Below are 18264 nucleotides of genomic sequence, written 5' to 3'. Positions count from 1 at the left end.
ACACTGGGCTTAATGTGCTGTTTCCTACAGGTCTCGTTAGTTCCTAAAACCATCTGTAAGGTGTTATTGTGTTTGGCTTTCTTAAGCCGTATTTTTTGAGCAACATTTAATTAGTGCTTCTTAAGATGTTTGAGCACTTTGGCTGCTTCTCTCACCCCTGCTGTTTCTCCTTGGTCAGCAGATTTTCTGGTAGTGTTGCTTCCGGGAAAGGACATCGATGCTTCTGTTTGGAATGTTGCTCCATGTGTCCACATGAAACAGACACGGGTGGAAGCTGAAGGGAGACCAGGCTGTCAGATCAGCTGCACGGCAAGGTCTCCATGTTCACAGCAGCTACTTTGAAAGGCATCTGGTTTTGACATTTTTTTTTTTTTTTTTTTTTTTTGGAGAAAGCTGAAACTTCAAAATGTGTTTGGAACTGACTGCTATAGGAATATACACTGCAGCCCAAAAGAAGAATGCCACAAAAAGAAACGTACTTGAAATATTAAGTCTAAGCCTTTTTGTAAACTTCACAAAAAGGAATTCACCAATTACTCTAAGAGTAATTACAAAAGTCCTGCAAATTAGTTCACAGGGTGAGAAAAATCCACCAATACTCATTAAAAGAATAAATATGTTGAATATAATTGTAGTATTTTGGCAAAATTTTAATATCATAAAATTAATTAACATGTCAGGCAACTTTACAAAGGAAAACATTTTTATTGAGCTTCCTCCAAATTCTTTACCGATATTTGGATTAGAATGGCTGATTCTTGTGGTGATTGAATAATCACAAATGCACGTCAAACCTGATTATGCATAAGAAAAGTATTTCAAGACAATAGGGAATGTTTGAAAATGAGGAAAAGAAGGAATGCATATTTAGATAAGTTGAGAAATGTTATATAATCTACTCAGGAAACACACTAGTAGTTTTTCCAAAACACATTCAGGAACAAAAATTTTCATGCTGGTTATTCTTGAGTGATAATTAAAACAAATTTCCTTTATCTTTGAATTTTAATGTGCTCCTCTAAGGTAATCTTTGATTAAGGAAGAAACACAACAAATGTAATATAGACTTAGCCAAATTATTAAGTCTCTGTATTCCACAATAAGGTGGTTTCTATTAGAATCCTATTTGCGTCCATAATCTAACACTTCTAAATGTACTAAAGGCTTCAGTGATGGATTCCTGTTTGGCACTGGATGTCAAAACATTTCCTGCTGGGCCCTCAACCACTAACAAGCTTTTTGTTTGGGAAGGGAGGGGGATAGGGGCAGGGGGAGGGAAGGGACAGACGAAGGGGGAAGGGGTTCAGTTGGCCAACTCTTGACATCTGAAATCTTTATCAGTCGCAGAGACTTTTTTGGTGCCTGTTGATTAGTGGTATTGCTGTTTATCCGTATATCATTCACTCGGACTCAGTTTAGATGCAGACACCTCAGGACCATCTGCAGTCTTGTTGGGTAGTTGTAGCTGCCTGGTTGGACATCTGGTTGTCAATTATAATTGCATCCTTGCTCCCAAAGTTGTCAGATACTCCTGATTCCCTTTGAACATACTACTGGGATGCACCGCAGTTTCAGGCCATTGATGTGAGAGGCTGCTTTAGTCTACTTGGAGACAAGACTGATGAAATGAAGAGAAGTATCCCCTCTGCTGGAAGGGTGGCTGCTTTCGTCTGCATTGGGTTTAGTGATATAGCAGTTTCCTCTGAAGCCTGTACATAACTCACTTTGAACACAAAGAGAAATAGTACATCCGAAAATTATTTCCGTGGTGTTGCCATGTTTACTGTTTCCTGGTGTCTTTGTCTGAAAGTATCTTAACAAAAATTAGGGCTGAGCATAAAGACATTTGAGGCAGGGGATGAAAGGAGTTGTTATTATGCTTCCCCTTCCAGGTTAATGTGATGGCCTTTGATTTAAGTACTGTAGACTCAGGACAGGATATGACACCAATTAAAAACATGAAACTTAAGTTTTGGACTAAACAATCACATAATCCTTCTTCTGGTATCTGGTTGAAGGCTACTGACATGACATTTATTTCTCAGTCACAATCTGAAATTTATTGAGTTGGCTTTATTTAAGGAACAAGCGGGGGCACTATTAGTACACCTAAAGGCTTAGCAATGTCTCAAAATTATAAAGGAACATTGCCTGATAACTGTCAGCACAAAGCCAAGTACGCACGCAAACTCACTCCATGAGCCTAGATCCACTCATTGTGGGTGAAGGTAGATTTTGATGTAAGATTTAAACTTCAGAAAGAGACAATTATTTTTATTTCAAAAAAGTATCATGGGGAAAATGTTTACAAACAACCTCTTCTTAGCCTTAACTTTAAATTGCATTTTTCTCTAGAGAGTTATAATAGTCACTGAAAACTAAGTTTAGATAGCAATCACAAAATAACACATGAGCCGTTTCAAAAAGATGAAATGTAATGTGTTGAGGTAACTTTTTAAAATTATAAAATGAAATATGAGCAACTATTTTTAATGCACAGGAATTAAAACGAAGGTATGCAACATACAAGGAGCCAGATTGACCACCCCATCTTTTCCTGTTGACACCTTGTTTAATGATCCTATGAAAAAAGTATTAGTGGTTTCCATTCAGCCCCTGGTGGTCTATGTCACATATTGCATGACCTGCTGGTGGGTCCTCCTGGGCTATTTCTCATTTACAGACAGTAGCCTTTTATAATTCTGTCTGGAAGTGGAAGGCGTGTGCAGGGAGGGTGTCCTGTTTTAATCCGTTTATTATGCACTTGAAAATAATGAAAATGTTTATAGAAAGAAGTCAAATTAAATTTTGTTAGATACTTTAGGGTGTATGCATGTTCACATTTGAAACTACCACTCTATATGAAGTTCAAATAATTATGTTTAAAACAAAAAGGTCGCTTATATCTTCTACTCCAAGTGGAAAATTACCGCAGACTGCAGTTTTTCTAGCCACGAACATTTTCATTTCCCATGTGCAGTTGGTTAGCGCCTCACTGTATCCCCAAGGAATCTGTGCAAGCCTGAAATACTGCAGAAAAATGAGAATTTCCACACTTAAAAAGAGCCAAGGCAGCATTCATAATGATTGCAAATAAGAACAGAAGACACAGAAGGGGAGGGAAAGATTGGTCCTTGTTTTCTTCCCCCCTGCAAAAATTGGTAATGTAGACTGCCCAGGTGAGAGTTGAATGTGGGTTTGCTTTTAATTTTTTACAAGATAATAGAAAAGAAAGAAGAAAAAAGACCAACTCTCTTAAATATCCTAACTCACAATTGCAAGCAGCGACTGCTAAAATGAAAGGAATCACCAAGGCCAAATTCATTACACAGCTTTGTGAACTGCTAGAAGCAGTTTCCGGGAACTGCATTTTACTTAGGTTTGCTTTCACTCTGAGCCTGAGTGTTAATTTTTGACTAGTCCTTTCTCTCCTTTTGTTCAATGTGCACAGTCGATCACTTCAGCATCACACACACACGTTCTATATATTTAAAGAAAAATACCTTTAGTACTTGGTAACAGCGTTTTAAAAAGCAGCTTGATGTTAGGATTAGAGGATAGAATACTCTCGAAGACAACTCTCATGGGCACAATGTATTAAGTGTGTTCTGTGCCACCATTTCATTGTGTACGAGCGGACAGCAAAATGGTGGTTGCAGTATTTTGTTGTATAAGGGCTCTTTCATATTCAGTCTCTGATCATAGAACCAGTTTGTATACCAGTAGAAAAGTCAGGTATCTCACCTGGGCACTGATTAAATAAAGCACGCACACACACACACACACACACACACACACACTCAAATCTTCTTCCACTTGCTGCTTTGTAAGTGCTTCAGCAAAATTATAGATAAATAAGTACAGAGAGAGCAAATGCTGGTTAAAATTTTAAAATTCAACAGAAATGATATTTCAGTTAAACATGTAACTCCACATTGTTGGTAAATGCATATGTTATTAATAGACCTTCCAACGTCACAGTTAGTAAGCTGCCTTACGAAAAGATCCAAGACAGAGTTAGCACAGGGAATGTGAATGTTTTACTTGTGAATAAACGATCTTTCCAGATCAAGGTTGAGGTCATTGGCAAGCTAGTTTAGGTGAGCTCATTCCATAGTTATTTGCACATGCAAATCAGGGTTCTAATATTTTAAAAACATTGCTGCCTTTTGTTTATGAGAAGACTTTGATTAATTTCTTTTAAAAACCTAATATTAAAATAATTAAGCAATGTAACTTTGTTAATAGTGTTCAGCTGTGATGAGCTTCTAAACATAATCAAAGCTAAGAAACGTTTTGACTCACCCTTAACTGGATCTCAAGTTGAAGAGAGATGAATTTGACTAAGAGAGGAATTTGACATTTCCCTGTACTGCCTACAGCTGAATTACCACTTTCTTTTGTTTAAAGAAAACACTTTCTTCTCGGTGAGGTATATATATTAAGACTATAGAAAACCGAGGCTCATAGCACATAGTATTTGGTAGGTTTTTTCTTTTTGACTGTGGTTGTCAAACATTGGAGATTATAAAAATGATAGTGCTACATAAAGCAGAACTGCAGCAACACTGTTTATGGCACACACAACAATATTATTTTCTGCTATTTGGTGTGCAGAAGTTGTAAATAGGAAAATGTGTAAGCTATTAAATCTAGTAGCAGTAAGACTCTTAAAGCAAGGTTTATTATACCAATGCCTGAAAAGCTTTACTTTTTTTTTTATTTCTCTGTGTTAAGTGTTCGTGTTTGGAACAGTATTTTAGCTGTAGAGCTATTTATCTGGTAGCATCTTGGAAAAAGAGGAAATGGACAGATGTCCATAAACACAGGGCTCCACCTGGTGGTAGAAAGAGGGTATGAAATGTTGACGGGAACTGCTGCTGCAAAGGCAAACAGATGGGAGGGCAGTGGCGCGCGCGCATGTGTGTGTGTGTGTGTGTGTGTGTGTGTGTGTTTGAAAGAGAAAGACATCATTCCTCACATTTGGATTCCAATGTTGTTATAGCTTCCTACACAATATCTTTTGATTATTTCTTTTAAATTCAATCCTTTCAATACATTTATAAATGATTTTATCCAATGCACTGATAAATCATCTTATTCCAAGTACTGAACATACATCTGAACAGTTATTAAGGTGTGGTCTTGACAGATTTTAAGAACAATGAAAGGCAAACCACCCATATCATCTGGCCATCTTATTTGGAAGTCAAACGTCATCTAGCAGACAAATTTAAACAAAGAACGCATTTGCTGCGACACTAAGGTGCTCTGTGGGTGGCTTTGTGCTCACCGCAGGGGGAGGAGGAGGCAGGAACCATGCGACAGGGAGCTCAGACAGAGCAGGGGCAAAATGCTCCAAACCCATGATGGAGAAACAGAAAACCGTTCATTTTTAAATGTCATCTGTGGCCGAAACGTTGAAGGGCTGTAATCTACGTATTGTGGCTCTTCCACATTTTAAGCCCTAAAATTAGGCCAGGAATTTCATATATCAAATGCTATCCAAATGTAAAATAGGCATGGCCGTTTATGGCTGTCTACGTAAGGTGGAAATTAAATCTTCAGCCTCCAATAAAATTGTATTTCTATAATAAAACTGCTGCACCTTGACTCTAGACTACATTGAATCCCAAATTAAACACCCCATTTACTGTACTGTAACAAGCTAAAGGGTTTGCTACACTGAACAATATCACAGATAGGAAAGACATATTCTATTTCGCTTTACCACCTATATAGAGTGTACCAAAACAGGCTTGTTCCCTACCTTTTGTTTCTTTACAATATAACATGAGAGAAAGAAACAAAGAAAGAAGAAAGAAGGGAAATTTGTAAGGTTTGTCTTTCATTGCTCACGTTTATGTTTCTTCCTAAATTATACAAATCAGCTTAAGTGGTTAGGCCTAAAAAAGTCAATCAAGTAGGATATTTACTACAAAATGTCCTACTACATTTGCAGGATAATTCAGGCTCATAAGCAGAAACAGCTGGTGTGCTAAAGGCTAGGTGCCTTCCTTTGTGCATTGTATATAATGTAGACACTTTGCCTATAGCGCACATACACACATACTGCACCAGAAAGTTTTAAACTCGGGATCCTGTTATGTGTCTATCTCGCACAGCAGTGGTTCAAGAAGAATTAAACTGGCTAGTATTTTAGGCAGTCTAATGGTGTAGGTTGTCTTTCCCCGTCACGTTATGGCCCGGTCACCACGGGTTTCTGCCGTTTGTGAAGTGACTTTGTTGGAAAGGAAGCCTACAGAGGAGGAGGAATCCTGGAGCTGCTGTCTTCCCACCTCAAGTGCAGCCAGCAGCGCTGGGGGAGCTGTCTCTACCTCTGCCTCCCTCGGCTCAGCCACGCCACCCTCTAGCGGACCAAGCTGGAAATGTCCTTTCCTGACTGTCACCAGCTGCTCTTCACTTCATAAATATTATCCCCTCTCTCTGTCTCAGGAGATGGCGAATATTATTAACCTTCAAGCGCGATCCAGCGAGATGAATGTTAATCATGAAGGAATTTCTAATCAAGTTTAATGGTGTAGGACACAGAGAAGTTGTATTAGCAGTTTCAATCCTGCTAAAAATGCTAATTGTTGTGTTTGGTGTGGTAGGTGAGGGTGATGTGGAAAAGAAAGTGGCCCTCAGCCTTTCAGTTGGAAAATCGTTCCCAATAACTTTGAGGTAAGCATGGGACAGGAGTTAGAATCCTTAGTATGAACAACTTGACAGGAGGCTAATGTATTCAGAGACATGGGAGACTGGAGTCTTGATGCCTACTCAGTTTACAAAAAGATAATTCTCTGCTGCGAGGAACTCTCCTGGTTTGAGAAGCCAAGGGAAGTTTCCTATCTGGGACAAGCAGGAACCTGCCCCAGGGGATATGGAGGTTATGGGATGGAGCACCAAGCTTCTGAGTGCCTTCGACCCTTTATATTTCCCTCTGTGGTTCATCGTCACTTTTGCCATGTAAAGATAGTTTTAAAAAAGTAGACATTCCTGACCTAGGAATCACAGTAACAGCAGCTAGCGTCTTGGCTGAGAACCAAGAGAAACACCACTTTCGTCTTCCTCCATCTGTCTCTTTCATTAACTCATGAGTCAGTACCTCAGCTGTGATGTATGGAGAGCCCACTGTCCCCAACTTCAGTACCGCCAGTCTCGAAATGCTTGAGCGTCATGTACCTCATGTGTTGTGCTGGTTGGTTTCTGGGTATTAAAAGGTGGGGTTCTTGTGGGGCAGATGCACCTAACGGTAGAGAGTGAACGATGTCTTTGGTGTATATTTTTACTTGACTTTGATTACTTAAAATTTTATGACTTTAGCCCTGCCTTCTACCAGTTTGTCACATTGTCACGTACTCATGAACTGGAAAGCATTTTGCTGCAAGGCAGTTTACCAGTTGATGATAGAGCTTGAAAAAATATCCTTGCATTGTTGTAATTCACATATTTAGTCTTAAGTTTGGAAAACATTTAAGTGCCAAATCCATTAAGACAGCAGCCTGTGTAAAGATGAACCAGTTTAACTGTAATGTCTCAGCTTCCATATTTTTTTTGTTTTTGTCATTCTCTTTTTCTTTTTATTTGTACAGACCTATAAAACTGGTCCAATGTAGAGGAGATATAAATGATTCCTCATGCTAACATGAGATATAGTATCAGTGACCAACATTATTTTCCCATCAATAATGATAATTATACTAATTCGTCCAGGCGTCACACCTGTGTGAAACCCTTATCCCTATTTTACAGATGAAGTAACTGAGACCCTGAGGTTAATTGCTTGCCCAGAGCCATGTAGTAATGTGTTGAGTGCCACGATTTAAGTCTCACACTCTTGCTTCCTTGGCAGTGGAGCAATTATACTTCTCTTCAAAAAAGGGAAATCAGTTGCTGTCAAGAGATGGGTATTGATGAGCAACGGCAGACAGGGGTCACATATTATTGGTTATGAAATTGTAGAATCTTTTTTGTGCTCCTTGCACCTCTTACTATATTTTCGGGGTTGTAGAGACTTTAGTGTCATAAAGCTGCACATATATATTGCTAGCAAAGTCAACAATCACCCACAGAAATAAGAAGATAGTAATTAGAGGAGGGGCAGATCCTGACATAGCCTTTGTTTGAAGATAAATTCTATGAAATACCTAATTCTTTTCATTTTTCCCACAGACTATGTGGGGTTCCTCCCCCACTCAAATGTTTCAGCGAAAACTGCAATTGTACATTAAGAGGCAGTTTTGCATGCGTATGTTCAGAGAACAATGTGGAGAATGTATCCCTTGGGATGAAAAAAAAGCTCAGCAACAACAAACTTGAAAACAGATGGTTCTGATACAGTCTGATAAGAATGTAAACAGGAAAATATCTTTGTTGACTTATTTCTTAGTAATCAGTAATAATTAGTTATTGTCTAGAGATGAATTACGAATTTTACAAGCATGGCCACGAGCAGCCTCTGCAAAGTGAAACTACATTTCTGACAACGCTGAGAAATTAGTGACTCCTGCAGAACCTTCCTCGTTAATGTTCTCCTGATGGATAAGAAGAAATGAGCCCCTTGAAGAGGATGGTTTTGCACTCTTTGATGTTTCTTTTGTCTAAATTTGATTTAGAATGATTAGTGCATGAGTGGGTTTATTGGAAAAAGAACTTAAAACTTCTCTACAGCTTAGAGAACTAAAGCTCTCCTTCCTTCCATCCTTCCTTCCTTCCTTCCTTTTCTTTCCTTTTGTGGGTTTTATTATTCTAGATAAAGATAAAGTATTTTTTGCTTTGGAGTCCAGACTGGTGTTTCTGTAAACTCATGGTGTTTCTATAAATTCATTATATTTCTTTGTCTAAGACTTTCTTTCCTGACAGTTACTTAGGTTCACTAAACATTTACTGACTCCTTCCCATTTGCCTAGCCCTGAGCTAGGCTCTGGGATACAAACATGCACCAGACACACTTTCTTCTGAGCCCATTGTATAGCTGGAGAAGCAGCTATTGTGCTACAAAAGTGCTGTTAAGAGGTAGGCAAAGTGCCGTGGAGAGGAGTGAGGAGCCTGGTAAAGTCCTCAGAAGGGCAGATTTGATATGAGCAAGTGCTAGAGGCAAAAATTCCCCGGGCCTGCAAGTCTGACATCCTGAGTGGATAATGAAAATTCAAATTGCTGGCCAGTACTTTGGGTCAGGTACTTCCGCACTGTCATATGTTTGGGCAGCATGTAGATAAGATTATGATCTTGTCATGATCCAGACATCTGGAGAGGTACCATTCTTGTAACAGAAAATAGCTGCATTCCTCCACAGCAATATGCCTTTGGACAAAGCACTCTCTTATTTGATATGTAATTCAGCCACGTGAAAACAGTTGCTAATAAAATTAACTATTACAAATACTATACCTACAGTATATCCCAACAGCCCCTAACATTTCTTTTATTCCACAATATTCAAGAAGTGCTTACTACGTGCAGATGTTCTCCTAAGCATGTGGATTAGCAGAATAAATAGTATATGTACTGTCCTTGTGGTACATAAAATCTGATGGAGAAGGAGGACATCAAATGGATAATTTCTAAATTATTCATGAACTAACATGTAACAAGCACTATTGTAATCATTCATGCTGTTGTTTTGTTCATGTTGCTTCTGTTCTTTTTCCTGGTGACAGCATCTTGACTTTGATTTGGAGAATCATCCTCTCTGCTCATTCTATACAACTTTCTTGAAATTATAAGTCAAGGTGCCCTGGCTCTCACCTGTGACCCAAGCTGGGTCAATTAGATTCTCTTTTCCAGTACTGAATGTTCTCAGCCTCCCTATAGTTTCATAGTCTAAATATATTGGAAGTTTGCAGTGGATCCATATTTAGCTTTTCCTTTTGAGAATTAACCCTAGCTCCTTACAACCAGTTTTTGAAGTTTGCTTGTTTGAACTGTTTGCAACTATTACAGTGTTTATAACATTACCTAAAATCCAGGATTCAAATAAAAGGTAAATTGCAGTAGGATTTTGATGGGTTTTGGAGTTTAGGAATAGAGATTCCATCTGATTGTGATGCCTGGAACATTGTATTTTGAATAGCATGAGATTGGAGACAGAGGACTCCATCTTCCTGTATCTGCAATAAATAACATTTTTATAACAATAATATCAGAAGCCATAATATTTGTAAAACAGCTAGAAAATATGATAGCTGTAAAACCTATTCCTTGACAGAAGTCCAGAGATGGTGAGGTATGTTAACTTTCTTCTCTGAGAGTGTTAAGATCAGTAATTATTTCCTAAAGCTGCTAGATCCAAACATGGAGGTATAGATAAATCATTTGAAGTTATTATAGAGTTTCTCAACTGATGAGCTAAAAATTCATGAATTAACTCAAATTGGGAAGACATGAGGTGGGAAGGAAAGCATAAAGATGGGTAAAATTTCATCTTTCATGGAGAGAAGTTAAGCTTCTGAGTACCTGAGGTGAAAAAAATCAAGAAAGAGAAGCAGAGGCATGGTGTTTATTTAGAGCTGAAAGATAGGTACAGGCACAGTAATTAGTTAACTTTAAAGTAGAAGCCCCTGGAAAAGCTAAAACACAAATTTGTTAACAGCAACTTCCTTTAGGGGGTAGTTGGTGGTGAAAGAAGATATATACACAGAGAGTACAATTTGAAATAAACTTGGCTGGGAAGATCTAGCATTTCACAAGTCTTGAGTGTTTCACTTTATATTGGCATTTGGGAAGTAGTATTATCCTGTGTTAAGACAGCATCATTTGCAGCTGGAAAATAATCTAGTGTACAACTCATCAGAGGTCAGGCCTTTTTTTTAATATTACACTTTGGGTCTGTAACTGAAAACATATGTATGAAAATTGCATAGTGTCTTGGTTACTTTTCTCTCGTTGCTGAGACAAAATACCCAACACCCAAAATGAAGGAAGGAAAGGTTTATTTAGCTCACAGTTTGTGGAGGTTTCAGTCCATACTTGGCTGGCTCCGAGGCAGAAGATAGCAAAGCAACAAGAGCAAAGCGGGGAATGGCAGCCGAACAGCAAAGAGCCAGAGCAAACCGGAGGAATGGCGGCAAGCAGCTTCTTTCTCTGCTTTACTTTGTAAACAGGCTACCCCCACCTAAGGGGCGTGTAGCTCTCATAATCTTTGCCCTCCTCTTTCACAGGCTCAGGATGTATCCAAAGTAAGTATCCTGGCTTCCTGCTGAGTCACTTAGCCAAACCTCTAGACTCCCCAAGTTGACACAATGTTTCAACCATAACACATAGAATCCACATATAGAAAGGGGACTGTGATAAGAGGAATTGGAGACCAAGCACATAGGAAAGCAGGTAGGTTGTTTATCCTGGAAAAGAGAAGGTGGAAGGAAGAAAAAATTAACAACCTCTGGACAGTGAGGTGGAACCTCAGAGAACACTGGCCAGCTTTCTCTGTGTCCCTGGACCAGGCAGAAAAATGAGTTTAGACTGAGGAAAGAGTCTGTTTTTAAGACCCAGGAAGGCTTTTGAAGTGTGTGACAGAGTTTAGGAACATGCTGTCCCCAAAACTTTGAGAATACTAGAAATAAAACAGAGCTGTTCAATGTCAAAATAAATGCTTGTACCAGACTTGAGGCTTCAAGCATACGGTATAGTTAGAAGTTTGTGAATTTACACAGGGAGAAAGGTTAATGATAAAGTAGTCTAACTACAAAGTCCCACCGTGGCTGCAAGTCCCAGGTAATATCTCATTGGGAGAAATCAATATGCACATTTTTTCCTCTGGAATGCTATGCTAGCTACTAGTTCTCTTAAAATATATATGCACACATATACACATTTCACTTTATATATCATGTTCTAAAAGAAATTCTTAGGTTTATAGGATTAAGATGTATCAAACTCTTAGTTTGCACCATCATTAAAAGATTTATGGCTTGTTTTCCTCACCAAAAAGTAATGTTTTAAGAGGTGAAAAACTTCAAAAACACAGAAAGCACAAGAAATACAATTCTTTTTTTCCCTCTCATCAAGAAGTAAGCAAGCTAACAAAACACACAGACAAATTTGGCCTGGCTCTATCCTGACAGAAGCCATGGCAGTCCAGTGAGTTTCCTTTGCAGGAATCTGTTACACCGGGCTTGTCCTTTTAAGAACATGGTAGGAGTACATGATTAGCTCTCACTGCAGCTGGCTCTAACTTTCCCATTCTTGGACACTTAGGTATTGAAGCAATTACGAGAAATGCAATCATGGAATATTGACTTACCTGGCAACCAACTAAGGGCCACTCCCTCTGGAAAGCTGGCTGAGTAATTTGTGTCTAGGTAGCTGTGGTCTTGGCACATGTAATCAAGACATTAAAATTAAGACCTGGCTGTTGGTTCAGGCACCTAGATCTGGCACCTAGATATTTAACACCTAGATCTCTGTCTTCAACTTTGGGCTTGGAGTCTGCCGAAGAACCCCATGTACCTGGAGCTCATGGTGGCTTGACATTTGGTGTAGGAGGGCAGGAAGGGAGGGAGTGAGGGGAAAATGACTGTTGGTTCTCTAATCAATGGTGCTGGTGCCACCAGGGTAACAGGGCTCAAAGAATTTTGAAAATTGCTGACCATGCTGGTCACCGGTGATGGGAGACCCCTGACTGGGTAGATCTTCCTACCCACGCAAAGACTTCAGCAGTGCATTTGTTGGATCTCAAATCATCACAGTTCTCACCCATCACCTCTTCTGTTCTGGAACTCTTGAATCAGGCTGGTTTTCTGCTTTCCCTTCACTTTCCCTGGAAAAAGACTCTCCTTTCTCTGTATCCCGTCCTCGTGGTAGAAAGGGCATGTGGAATTCACAGGAGCTGTAGTCCTCAGCTGTTCAGACGCTGCTCCAACAAGCATCAGTTTATGTCATTTCTGCCCCTTGCGCTTTTCCAGTGGCAGTGGTCACATCTGCCCTGAGCACATGCATGAGGGTTATGCAATCGCTTGCTGGCTCTGCATACTGAACTTAAAGAAGTTCAGGGCCAGAAGGGAGCATTAAGGAGATTTTAAGCTCTTAAGCTTTTAATTTGCAGATGAAAAAATCAAGACTTGGAGAGACTAGATATAGTCCCCAAGACCATCTAGCTGGTCACTGACAGATCTAAGACTAGAGCCCAGGTTGCTTATTTCCTAGGATTCTTTTGCTTCTTCCAGAAAGGACATGCAGGGAAGCCAACAGCAGCTGTGTGTTCTCATCAGCACTCCCTGTTCTGTTCAGCTTGCAAGTTACCAGGGGCACAGATGTGTTCCTTGGGGGGGCCACTGGCCCCACAGCTAGTAGTTGAGTATTTAAGAAAAATCACTATTAATAGATACATTCTGAGAGTTAGCATGGTTATTTTCCCAAATAGGTCTATTGCATTAGTATTTATATAATAAGCAGGAGTATATTTAAGGAGATCCAGCCAGACAAAAGTTATTTTTTTACACTACTTAACTCTTCCTCCACCTCATTTTAGTTTCTAGAAATCTCAAATAACAAATGATTCTTGTTCTGCCAATTTTCAGCTGCTATGGAATACACTGATGATGGTGCAAGATATGGGCCTACAATTCTGTAAAAGCCTCAGAAACATGGCTGTGGATGTAGCTTGGGGTTGAGTGCTTGTCCAGCACATTTGAGACCCTGGGTTCTATCTTATGCACAGAAAACAACACAAAGAAAAAATAAAAAACATAGGAAAGTGTGGCACTCTGTGTTTGGGTATTTGAAGAGCTAAGATTGTGTACTTTGCCTCAGTCTTACTTCAAAAAGAGGCCTTTCTATATGTGTTATTTCTCATCTTCTACAGTGAACAGTTTGGTGGGACATGCTGCATACCCCCTTGGTGATGCAGGGGCAGGAATATGAGAAAACTATGAACTGAGTTTGTACCAATAGAGACACTGCAAATGTCAGGGCCTAAAACAGCATCTAGGCCGTTGGCTTTCAGAGTTCCTTCATCAGAAGTGATGGAATTTCTGAAAAAGCAACAAAAACAGGAAGAGAAGTGAGGAAGGTTCAAGGCCACTAATGAATCTGGCCATTGGCCAATGGCAAAATGCCAAGTGCCTTTTTATAACCAAAATGTCCTCATTATTTTTTTCTACCTCTGACATTTATATTTACTTTCTGAGCAACTTTCTTACATGTTAATTTTGGTCTGATACTGATTGGTTTCACCACCAGGCATATCAGGGGCAGGGACATAGGGGGCTTTGGGGATGGAGGACAACCAAAAGAACTGTTACCAGTGGATCATTACCAGTGTTAAGAGGAAACACCTAGAGGTGAACATCGTGTTACCCAGTTATGTTGTCAACTAGGATTTTTAAAATTAATACATGTTTACGTACATGATGTTCACATTCCTTGTCAAGCATTGAAACATGTACCTAACACATCTTCATTCATTTTTTTCATCTCCCTTTCCCTCTCCCTCCCCATTTCCTCCATCTCTTGATCCCCTTCCTGTTTGAGAAATATCTGTGGTCCTACTTTCTATTGTTTATCTTTTATTTTGCTCTTCACTTATAGTTTGAGTTTCTCATAGAGTACTGCTTTGCTATAAAGAGCGATAAACTAGTCATTTGCAGGAAAAAGAATGCACCTTGAGACCATACTGTTAAGTGAAATAAATCAGACACACACAAGTTTAACTATGATGTTGTTTCTCAACAAGGGATTTTGACAGCTTGGTTGATTCATGTAGAATACATAGTATGATGAGTAGGACTTTAAGGTTGTGAACACCTCTGGAGTTGAATAGATTCTAGTTTCTTTCCATCTGGAGGTACATGACCTTTGTCCATTACTCCTCATGGCACTTATGTGGGGAAATAATTTTAGTATCCCCTCTCTTTAACTGGAGTGGTGGGAGGTGGACACGAGATCCAGGATAGCAGAAGATTTCTCTCATGTCCCAAATCTGTCCATGACACAACCAACCCATTCATTCTAATTATTTTCGTAACTGACAACAGCTGCAGATACAGAGGACTGAAACAAGATATTCTTCACACTCTGGATCTACCTCTCTCTCTCTCTCTGTCTATCTCCATCTCTATTTCTATCACATATAAATATTCTGTACAGTACAAACATATTATATGCTGTAAGAGAGATACACAGCACACAATTAAAAGCAGAGGTGCAAATCTGAGATGTCCAGAAAGGAACTATTATACAAGAAAAACAACTGAGGAAGATGAAGGAGAAGACAGCGAGCCCATCCAGGAATGTGGGGAAATATTCTAGAGGAGTCTTAGAGGGAGAAGAGGGAATGTGCGGAGACTGTCCCCGAGTGAGCTGGGACAATACCAAGCGGACTCATTTGGCTCTGTGTTTTTCAACATTCTACCTCACACTGCTGCCCACAGCAACAGTCTACACTGGCGTGGCATTTCCTCACTTTTGCAGTCTAGATTGTGCCTCCCTAGAAGGAGACTAACGCTTAAATTGAACAGGTTTTCTTTCAACTGAGACGCTTTCACTCCTATGACATCTGAAAACCAAAGCTGAATGCACTGCTCCACCCTCTAGCTCTGCCAGCTTAGCTTCAATTGTCACTTAGGAGCTACGTAATAGCTGTAGAACCCAGAAAGATTTGCTGAGCACTGCCCCCGCCCTCAGCCTCTAAAGAAAGCAGGAAGATTCGAGACAGCTGTCTAGTTTTGGAAAATCATATAGCTCTCTGGGTTTTGCTTTCCGTGTCTGTAAAAGAAGGAGCTTGAATTGTCCATGACTCTAAGCAGCTGGCCATCAGGCTTGATGATCACCACACCTGTAGCGCAAATGCACTTTTGGAACAGTAGTAGGTGCTGAGTTTGCCAGAAACTGGATGGGAAATTGGGAGATAAGGTAACTTCTTCCTGTAAACCCAGAAAAAGTACATGGACCTTCACCACTGACCGGCACTTGACAAGTGCATCAGAGACTACATTGTGTCCTTTTAGTCCTGTCAGGCAGTCGGTCCTCTGCTGGATGCAGTCCAGATCGTACCATGGAAACAGCAAGGGAGCAGGGCCGCACTTCTTCTGAAAGAAGCCCAGATTAGGCATGCAAGAGTGATCAAACAATTAAACATTAGCTGTTCCTTTCAATAAACCATTAGAAAGTGGTAGTACAATTGTCTTAGCTATCTTGTGTGTGTGGGTGTGTATATATATATATATATGTATATACATTTTTTTTACTTCCTTCTTTCTTTCTTTTCTCCTTTCCCTCATCCCAGCTGTTCTTTCCAAGTTGGACTATAAAGAGAAAATCTCAAACATTTCAAAAGTTGAGCAGTTTCACAGATATGAAGATATCTATCAAGATATGAAGCATTACAGTGAATAGGTGGGTATACACTTTGTAAAGGTCATTTGAGGTGTTTTAAAACAGCTATTGAATAAGTGCATATAGTACTTATATCTGCCCCTTAAACTTGAAACTGAAAATCTTCAAAAACCTAACACCCAAATACCCTCAATCAAAAAAGGCCACATGGCAGTCTAAGAAGAATATAATTAAAAGAGTCCATTTTAGGCATACACGCAATTATTTTAAGATATGCTTCTAATTTGCATTTACTAGCAAGATTGGGTTATTAAACATACAACTTAACACCCCTAGTAATCATATTAACGGAAATAAAATGTCTGGAAACTTCAGGATGTTGGTTGGTAATGTACATTTTGCACTAATTGTAGAAGGGCACATTATAGGGTATAAATACACAAGATAAAAATTCCGGGTTACCGAGTGCAAAAAATAAACTTTCACATATTTTGAGAAGCACTGCCTGGTCGGAACTATTTATAATACATTAGAGTGTACTAGCACTTTTTTGGTAATATAAAAAGTAATAGAATCTTAGTAATATGAGGTCCCACTAGAGATATTTGCTATTAAATTGTTGCTGAGTGTGCTGAGGTTTGGGCGAGAATTATTGAGTTTGCAGATTAGCAAAGCAGGTTCTGGCAATGTTTTAAAACTGAATCATTGATGGTTTAAAATGGGGTGTATTTTAAGGATTCACAATTAGAATTTTAAAATAGATGAAAAGATTGGTTTGTTGTCTTCAAGTGGTGTATGTTAATTAGTGCTTTTATGTAACTGATTCATGTTTGTCTACAGGTTTAAGCATATACAAGGCAGGCAGCGAGTGAGGCAGAAATCAGAAGAAACTAATCCAAAATGAGGTATGACACTAATTCTAAATAAGTACTTTCCCATTTTACATCTATCTATCTATCTATCTATCTATCTATCTATCTATCTCTCTATTTATCTATCATCTATCTAACTATCCATCCATCATTCAAACATTATCAGAGATATAAACCCAGGGTGGCCTAACTATGTGACACTAGTCTTTTCCAGTAGAAGTTCTCTTCTCTCCTGGGGATTGGAATCCTTGTGGAGACACCAAAATGAGGGACATATCACATGAGTTCCTTTTTCACTTGCCATGAGTAAAATTTGGTTGTATTTTTATTGAAATTTGTTGAGATATGAATGAAATGTCCAACCTAATAAACTTATTTGGTGGTGGCAGGATTGTTGTTACATCTACTTTCTTAATTGAGTCCATCAGTTTAAAATTTAAAAGGTCAGCGTCATAAGAGCAGCAGGGTTATTTCTCCCCTTTTTTATTAGTATATGTTTGCAATGCAAAATAAATACATTCATCCTGGGCAACTGGTAAATATACATATTGCATATTGATCCTTTTTACTTCCCTTCCCTTGCTCTTTCTCTCATTTCCCTCCACCCCAAAGTCCCAAAGTCTATCTCCTTGTTTCCTATCCTCTATCTTTTATTTTGAAGAGCAAAGTTCTTCATAGTTGCTGAATAACTGCTTTAATTATTTATTATCCTGCATTTCATCTCAGAATTACCAATGGTTAGAAGACAATAGAAGTTCAAGGAAAAAATTCTAATAGCTTGTTAGCAATTGTTTTCAGCAGTTATCTACAATTTATTTTAAAATTTTTGTTTAAACCAGAATTAGTTACTATGTCACATATAAAGTGGTTAGCTTATCTGAATTGATTATTCAAAGGGAATCTGTAATTAATGATCATGAAATATCTACTAGATAAACAAGTCTTTTATAAGTTGAAATTATTGTATTATATGAACAATTATATATATAGTGGTGGGGCTTTTATTAGCTATTCACATTAATTGTTGTTACATGATAATCTTAGATATATAAGGATTATGAGTTCTCAAATTTAGTTTCTTACCTTCAGAGATTAGGCTAAAGCTTTACCTCTTCCT

General features: G+C 38.8%; 1 long non-coding RNA gene across 1 annotated transcript; it reads left to right on the top strand.

Moving 5' to 3' along the window:
* Positions 1 to 10103: 10103 nt before the first annotated feature.
* On the top strand, positions 10104 to 17177 carry LOC106148731. Its single transcript, XR_001234395.1, has 3 exons — positions 10104 to 10228; positions 16226 to 16335; positions 17116 to 17177. It is a non-coding gene; the product is annotated as an uncharacterized LOC106148731 (long non-coding RNA).
* The last annotated feature ends 1087 nt before the right edge of the window (positions 17178 to 18264 follow it).

This window comes from Chinchilla lanigera, unplaced genomic scaffold (assembly GCF_000276665.1).
Source record: "Chinchilla lanigera isolate Chin_1 unplaced genomic scaffold, ChiLan1.0 scaffold00002, whole genome shotgun sequence".
NCBI lineage: Eukaryota > Metazoa > Chordata > Mammalia > Rodentia > Chinchillidae > Chinchilla > Chinchilla lanigera.
Note: the sequence above shows the minus strand (reverse complement) of the source record. Positions and strands in the feature narration are given on the sequence as shown.